Consider the following 8908-nt stretch of genomic DNA (forward strand, 5'->3'; position numbering starts at 1 on the left):
CTCTATGCCTACTAACATACCATAAACGTTTATTCTTTGTTATTGTCTATGTCTCCCCCCAAGAATTAAACTCCATGAGAACAAACACTGGATTGGTCTCTTCCATTCACTGCTGCATCCCAGGCACCAAGCACAGGACCTACCACATGGCAAACTCCCAGAACTTATATGTTAAATGAATGAATGGGTTTGGGCCCCTCTCAGCCCCAAATGGTCTCACTTGTGTGGACATTATGTACTGTTCAAGGCCTAGAGGAAATCCCACCTTCTCCGGGAAGCCTATGTTTCACTGATCTCATATACCTCCGACCTCCAAAAGCAGTGACAGTCTGAGCCACAACATTCACTTAGCAGTTAAGTATATCCTGAAGTTTTTATGTAGCCCAATAATTGCTTCCCAGATTTAAGTCTTCTCCTATCCCCCCTGATTTCCATCCCACAGCTCCATCCCTGCACTAGGCAGTGGGCTTCTTGAGTACCAGGATCAGTCCTTCACTTATTTTTGGAAGAATAGTTGATTTACAATGTTGTGTTCATTTCTGCTATACAGCAGAGTGACTCAGTTATACGTATATATTCTTTGTCAGATTCTTTTCCATTATGGTTTATCACAGGATATTGAAAATCGTTCCCTGTACTATACAGTAGGATCTTGTTGTTTATCCATTCCATATATAATAGTTTGCATCTGCTAATCCCAAACTTCCAATCCTTCTTTCTCCCTTGGGAGAAGATGGAGGGAGAGAACTGGGTCTGTTGAAAGGGTTAGAGACAGGGATGAAAAAGTTAATCATTATCCTTAGTGGAGAGTCAATAGATAATGTCTCAAACTGAAAAATCAAGAAATAGCAGTACACACATGTCATTTAGAAACACGGAGGCTAAAAACCAGAATAAATAGCTAACAGAGTTGAAAGACGTTGCCTCTGAATTTGAGATAGGAAGAAGTAAGATGGGGACTGATGACTGTCATTATAATCCTTGCAGTACTTTTTTTTTTAACTTTTAAATTCATGTATATGTATATATATATATATATGTGTGTGTGTGTGTGTGTGTGTGTATATATATATATATATATATATATATATATATATATATATAACTTTAATGAAAATAAGAATTTAAGATACGGCATAGCTCTTACTGAGCTCAGTTCAAAAAACATGCATAGGCCCAGACTGTGGTTCCAACTCCGGCTGCACATAGCCCGGTGCCTGGAGAGTTTTATAACAATACCTTGCTTGGGTGCTCACCTGACCCCAAAGATTCTGATCTTATTGAGGTGAAGTCTGGGCATATAGGTATTTTTTAAACTCCTAGGTGATACAAATGTGTAGCCAGACTGGAAATCACAGTGCAAAATACCTCGGGGAACTGGAAAGCCGCCTCGGGTCTCCTTTCGGAGCCTGAGCTCAGCCTCTTTGTCCTGATCCATCAACAGACCCAAGAACCCCAGAGCCTGGATGAAGGTGGGGACCAAGCAGAAGGCTCAGTAGGACTTGTTCTTTTCCAATCTGGCTGCCTGGAGCCCCACACCTGCCCTCCTCCCAGAATTGGGCTGGAGTCTTGATTCTCCCAAACACAGATCTAATTAATGCACATCCAGTAGGAAGGGAATGAAAAGGAGACAAGACCAGTGGGAGACCCTGGAACAGAAGAATTATGGAAAAGCATAAGGATCTTTAAACCCATCGTGGTCTATCCAAGAAGAAGGAGAGCTTCACAGATCCCTGATCATATACACCCTGGAACGGTCCCACCCCAGTCTCTGCCCATATTTACACGCACACATGTATGCATCTGTGCAAACTCACCCCTGGCTTCCTGGCAGGGGTTGGCCCCCTGGCCCACCTCTGGGAGAACAGGTATGCAAGTGATGAAGCTGGCAGTGAGAGGGCTAGAGTAAGATAATTAAATAGTTTAAAAATCCCACTGGGGGATTAAAGACACAAAGGGAATTTTAAGGGTGTTTGGGAGACTGTTGTAAGCTAATGACCATTCAAGAAAAGAATCCAGTAACCTAGCAACAATCTACACCACCTTGAAGGAAGACCAGGTGCATCTGAGTGCCAAACACACCCAAGCCACAAACCCTGATAGTTAAAACACAAGACAGTAGATATGGGGTCTGAATCTTGTTACATGAAGTCAGGGAGTTAAAAGTCCTTGAAGAGTAGCATTTCTGCATGTAGCCAAGACAGAAATATAAATGAAAGGGGAAAAAACTAGGTGAAAAGGGACATTATACTGAAACCTGAGATGAATTACCATATTTTAGTATACGTTACCACCCTTCTGCTAACATACACATGATTTAAATAGCACCATGACAGTCCCGGTTAAACCATATAGGGTCAAAGGAGGAACTAATGATGTAAGCCTTGACATCTGCCCAAGAATGAGGAAGAAGATGGTCTTCTCCCCCTCCCCACTTTTCTTTTGTTTATAAAAATAAAGTCCTCTCAGTCCTTGGGGCATAGGCTTCTCACCTGTCTGCTTGTGTCTCTCACAAGCGTCCTATGCTAATAAACTCACTCTTTGCCTGCAGCTCTGCCTCACGCTGAATTCCTTCTGCGATGAGACAAAAGAATCTGAGCTTCAGGAAGTCCTGACCCCAGGTGAGTGGTTTCAATGAAAAGACAGTGGTTTGGAGCCCTCTCCTAGTCAGGGATCCTGGGGTTCAAGTCCCAATCTGAGCTCTGGCTGGATTCGAGTCCCACCTGAGAAGCAGTGCAGTTGCAGCAGCATAGGAAGACACAAGCCAACGGTTCTATACCATGCCCGCTATACAAAGGAGTGCTTCTGGGCCTCCAAGGGCAGGGAAATGCCAGTGCCTATAGTGTAATCCGACTGCCTGAGGCCATGTCACAGTTTTCTGGGAACAAAACCAATTAGGCATGACAGAGCTCAAAAGTGACCTCTGGGAGGCTTCCCTGGTGGCGCAGTGGTTGAGAGTCCACCTGCCGATGCAGGGGACGTGGGTTCGTGCCCCGGTCTGGGAAGATCCCACATGCCACGGAGCGGCTGGGCCCGTGAGCCATGGTCGCTGAGCCTGCGCGTCCGGAGCCTGTGCTCCGCAATGGGAGAGGCCACAGCAGTGAGAGGCCTGCGTACCGCAAAAAAAAAAAAAAGTGACCTCTGGGGCTTAGCAGCCGCAGGCAACAACCAGCTGCCATTTGGAGCCAGGAGAGCCCTACTGAAGGCTGGAGTGGTCACTCTGGGACTGGCCTCCTGCTTTAAGGCTGTTTACTCAGTCTCAGACCCTGAGGCCAAGAGGCTGCAGGGTTCAGAGGTTAAGAGCATGGCTATGGAGCATACCCCACCCTTGACCTTCACCCACATGCTCAGACCCCCACCTGCCCAGTGTGCCTGTGTGAACCAGGAGGCAGGCAGGTTTGCAGGCAGGAGCCTGAAAGGGCCTGGGCCTGAGAAACAGGACTCTTATTCTCAAGACAGCTGTGTGGCCAGGCACAAGTCACTTCACCTTTCTGGGACTCCAATTCTCCACCTGCAGGACGAAGGGGTGGGACTCAGCAGCCCTGAGCCCCCTTCCAGAGCAAAGGTCTGTTCAACCAAATTTCTTACTTTTTTTCTTTTTCTGCATAATATATTGAGTTAGTTTTTCAGGTACTGGTACTTTATTAGCTCTTCAAGTACCTCTGTATCTGTAAGCTACCACCAGCAGGCTACTGCTTACCAGCCACAAAACCCCAGCGGCACACAAAAGTAAACAATTCCAGCTCACATGGCGGTGCAGAGGGGCTGGTACAGGCTGGCTCCCCAGGCGTCTGTAAATCTGCTGGGGGCTCTCTCTGGGATGCTTGGCTGCTACCTTAGCTAGGACAACATTGCTCCACACGTCTCTCATCCTCTTCCTCTCATCAACCAGCAGGTGAGCCCAGGCATGATCTTCCCAGGGAGAGAGCGAGAGGGCAAGCCCAAACACGCAAGGTCTCTTGAGGTCCAGGCTGGAAATTATACTTCTGCCTTATGCTATTGGCCAAAGCGAGTCACATGACTAATCCCAGATTCAAGAAATAAGGAAATAAAATACACAGAGTTACATGGTAAAGGGCATGGATAAAGAGAGAGGGAAGAATCGAGGCCATTCTTATAGTCAAAGAACAGGAGCATTAATGCAATGGACCACAGCCTCTCTGGGAAAAGAGGAATGCCATCCAAGTCGGGTCAGTGGTCCACCCTGACCCTGAGTGAGGTTTTGGTGGTATCAGCCAATCCTTACGAACATATAGGCTCTCCATCCCTCTGATGGCGTAGCCTGAGACAGAATGCTTGACTCCAGAATCTGCCATCTTTCTCTGCCCCAAATCCCACAGTCTGGATCCCTTGGAGTGCCGAGTCCAGGGTAAGGAGGGTTACCTCAGCGACTGATGGATCAGGGAAGCAGAACCTGCTCAGGCTTGGGTCCTCTGAAGCCTCTCGGTACCTGACTTGATTGGAAATGAAGATGATGGACTTGATTTGGAACTGAGGAGGAAGATCCAGCAAGGGAGGGTGGCCATACCCCCCAGGGGGCGCTCCAAAGCTCACAAAACACCTCTCTGGCTTAGCAGAAAGGATCAAAGCCTGACCTCAGCCTCAGAAAACCCAACTACCCATCCTGGTTCTGCCACTCACCAGCCAGGGGCCTCAGGTAACCCATTCAGCCTCTCCAGGGCCTGTTTCCATATACTGGGAAATGCAGATGATACATTCCTCCTAAGCTTAAATGAGGCTGTCTACATGAAATGGGATTTGCCAAGCACCCCTAAATATCCCCCAAAGTCACACGACACCCACCTCCCGCAGCAGCCCCAGGCATCCATGCCCACCCGGCTCTGGGGTGGGAATAACATTTTCCATCCCCTCCCCGGACACTGCTGTCTTTCTGCCGGCATGGCTTTCAGGTCTAGTGTGGCTCCCACTGTTTCAACACCCCACAAAAGCCCTCTGCATTCACTGGTCCCACTGCAAACATCTGACTGCTGTTTTTTATTTCCAGCTCTCGGGCCGCCCTCCCCACCAGGCTGTGCCCCCCGGCTGTTCCACCCTTGGCTGGTTTAGATTTGCCATCAGTATCTCTTGGCTCGATTCTTCTAGTCTGTCCCAGCAGGTTGGCCTCACACACCCACATTAAAGGTCAGCTCTTGGACGGTATTATGACTGAGCAGCTGGAGGAAGCCTCAGAAGCTGATTTCCCTTTCTCTAGCTACTAAATCATTCTTTTATCCATGAACTCCCAAGCAAGACCCCCAGCCCTAAAACGGGCTGTTCTCTGTCACCTCAGACAATAGCATCTTTGAAAATCTCATCTGGACTCATCTCCCTGAGTGATCCCACCTCCCTGGAGACGAAATCCATTCTGTCGCTAAGTGACAACGCTCACACTTGGAGGCCTGGGAAAAGACGGGGCTGCGAGGGGCAGTACGGGGGTCTCCCAAACCACACTTTTTTTTTTTAACATCTTTATTGGAGTATAACTGCTTCACAATGGTGTGTTAGTTTCTGCTGTGTAACAAAGTGAATCAGCTATACATATACATATATCCCCATATCCCCTCCCTCTTGTGTCTCCCTCCCACCCTCCCTATCCCACCCCTCTAGGTGGTCACAAAGCACTGAGCTGATCTCCCTGTGCTATGCGGCTGCTTCCCACTAGCTATCTATTTTACGTTTGGTAGTGTATATAAGTCCATGCCACTCTCTCACTTTGTCACAGCTTACCCTTTCCCCTCCCCGTGTCCTCAAGTCCATTCTCTACATCTGCGTCTTTATTCCTGTCCTGCCCCTAGGTTCTTCAGAACCTTTTTTTTTTTTAGGTTCCATATATATGTGTTAGCATACGGTATTTGTTTTTCTCTTTCTGACTTACTTCACTCTGTAGGACAGACTCTAGGTCCATCCACCTCACTACAAATAACTCAATTTCGTTTCTTTTTATGGCTGAGTAATATTCCATTGTATATATGTGCCACATCTTGTTTATCCGTTCATCTGTCGATGGACACTTAGGTTGCTTCCATGTCCTGGCTATTGTAAATAGAGCTGCAATGAACACTGTGGTACATGATTCTTTTTGAATTACGGTTTTCTCAGGGTATATGCCCAGTAGTGGGATTGCTGGGTCGTATGATAGTTCTATTTTTAATTCTTAAGGAACCTCCATACTGTTCTCCATAGTGGCTGTACCAATTTACATTCCCACCAACAGTGCAAGAGGGTTCCCTTTTCTCCACACCCTCTCCAGCATTTACTGTTTGTAGACTTTTTGATGATGGCCATTCTGACCGGTGTGAGGTGATACCTAACTGTAGTTTTCACTTGCATTTCTCTAATGATTAGTGACGCTGAGCATCCTTTCATGTGCCGAACCGCATTTTTTTCAGCCATACAAGCAGCACCTGCTGCTCACCAGCTCCCCGCTAGCCTTCTCAGACCTGCTGGATGAGGCCACGGAGAGGGTGAGAGGAAGCCCTATGACTCAGTCTTGACAGGGGCTACAGCAGTGAGAGAGAAGGAGACCACTGTCCTGCCAGCCAGGCCAACTGACTGCCTTCATCCAAAGATGGGCACCTGTCATCAGGTGGCCTCTTGATCTCAACTGAGCCTCTTATGACCAAACTCTGAGAGGTGGGTCCTGTGCTCTCTTTTACCCAAGATCAACAAATGACTTACTTCTGTCCTCCAGCTGACAAATATATATTGAACCTCTGCCATGTGACAAGTAGAGGTGGGACTGGGGATAGTGCAACAGTGAATAAAACAGACAGGGTCCCTCACAGAACCCACTCGTGGGGAAGACAGATCATAAACAGCTGAAGTGAGCAATAATCAAAATCATTTCAGACTGTGAAAAATTCTGTCCAGGAAATAAATCCAGTGCTGTGATAGCGTCTAGAAGAGCAGGGATGTCTTCGTGATGGGTGGTCAAAAGGTCCTTTGAAAGGAGGATCCTTTGATATTTAAGCAGAGACCTGAAGGATAAGGGACAGGAGGAAGAGTGGGCAGAGGGGCTGCACATGCGAAGCTCTTGGTGTGTCCTAGGAAGCGTAAGAAGCGCCGTGTGACTAGAGCAGAGAGAAGGAAAAGGAAGGCAGGAAGAGCCAGGGAGGCAGGCCAGGCTGACTCACTCAGGGTGGAAAGTCACTACATGCTGGTTTTCTTTCAACTCAATGGAGGATTTTAAGCAGGGGGCTGACACAGTGTTTTGAAAAGATCTCTCCAGGGGTGTAGAGAAAATGCAGGTAAACGTTGAATCAGAACAGAGGAGGTTTAAAAAAAAAAAATAGAACAGAGGAGGTTTAAGGTAGCCAGAAGAGAAGGCTCTCTGATAAGCAGGACCTGCTGGAAAGGGACTTGCTGGAAATTTCTACTTTTTGGAAAAAACTTAAAAATAAGATGGAACCATCTATCTGAAATGATTTAAAATTGTCTTACCTTGGAACAATAGTTCCTACATGAGCTGTATCTCAGCTGAATTTTTCAATTATATAAAACAGAAAATATCTACCTATTTTGCCTCTTTTAATTAAGTAAGATAGTAAATTTTGGAAACATTATAGGCATTATTCAAACAAACTAACAGGTGTGTGTTGAGAAGTTTACTCCGAGCCAAGCTCTGTGGAAAATACCGTTCTTTTTTTGAAGGCGGCCCCCTGTCTTCACAGAGCGTACACTCTGATTTGGGGAGATATGACAAAATAACATAGAACGTTAAATAACTATCTGGTACTGGAATTTCAATTCAAGACAAACAACAAAAGAAATATCATAAAGTTGTACATGAGAACTCACTAAATGGACTTTAAAGAAAATGTCCAGAACTGTTGGAGGTGTGGAGAAATCACATCTGGCCACACGTGGAGTGGCTGGCTCAGATGTGGGCTTTGGAGCCCCTACAAGGATGGGGAAGGCACTCCAGAGGGGGAATGGGCTGGACCAAAGCACCAACAATGGAAAGTACAGGGTGTATTTGGGAGAATCCTGTCCACACTCCTGTCTAGTCACTGATGGTTGTAAACATATCCCAAACACACGTGTGTTAGCATAAGCAGGGACAGATCTGGGTTTTGTGGTATCTGAAGCTTACAGTATTTTTGTGCCTCTGCAAGAAAAAGGACACACAGTAACTAATATAAAATTAGGTATAAAAGAGTACATTTATTTCAAATAAGGTAAGAAATAATAGCAAGTTATTATTGGAGCCTTAGAGATTCAAGACCTTTCTCCCCAAATCTCTTTATGCTTCCATAGAAATTCCCCTCTCCACATAGAATATTCTTCAAATCCAAGTACCTCCCAGAACCTGGAGCCACAGCCTCATGAATTCCAGGTAAATCTGTCCCTGAGCACAAGCAAACCAGCCAGCGATTGACTTGGATTCAAGTTCGAGAGAAAAGGCAGCGTCAAGTCTGTGGAGTAGGCCCTGGAGAAGACCTTTGTGCCCCGCTGGCCAGTGAAACACAGAGGGCAGCCACTGATGTGACCAGGCGTATAAACACCTCTAGCTCACGTACGCATTCATGTTGTTAGTATGACCTCACAGGAACCCCACCTGAGCCCCCAGTGGGGCCAGTGGCTCATTTCATTTGCAGGAGCTGTGCCTTTGAGTAATGACACCAAAGCTGGAGAGTTCAGCTGGCCTGGCGGGTCAAACATATAAATTCCCGGAGCATTTCTAGGTATCAGCGAATCAGTGCTCGTTCAAGCAAGCCAGGATCCAGGTTCTCCAACCACACATCCAGCTCTGCTGCTCCCAAAGTCTCATGTACACTCTGTGAACTGGGTTCCGAATCTGTAGGAGGACCCTTTTAGACTCCCCAACCATGGCTGAACCTCTACAGTTTCCACAGATGTGCCACCTGGTACAGAGCAGAGCTGGGGACGATGTAAGAGGATTTCCCCC

At 46.8% G+C, this 8908-nt stretch overlaps 1 long non-coding RNA gene across 1 annotated transcript; it reads left to right on the top strand.

Annotated features, from left to right (window-relative positions):
- Positions 1–926: 926 nt before the first annotated feature.
- On the top strand, positions 927–8487 carry LOC141279215 (uncharacterized). Its single transcript, XR_012333193.1, has 4 exons — positions 927–947; positions 2552–2621; positions 6390–6633; positions 8257–8487. It is a non-coding gene; the product is annotated as an uncharacterized lncRNA (long non-coding RNA).
- The last annotated feature ends 421 nt before the right edge of the window (positions 8488–8908 follow it).

This window comes from Tursiops truncatus, chromosome 1 (genome assembly GCF_011762595.2).
Source record: "Tursiops truncatus isolate mTurTru1 chromosome 1, mTurTru1.mat.Y, whole genome shotgun sequence".
NCBI classification, from domain to species: Eukaryota; Metazoa; Chordata; class Mammalia; order Artiodactyla; family Delphinidae; genus Tursiops; species Tursiops truncatus.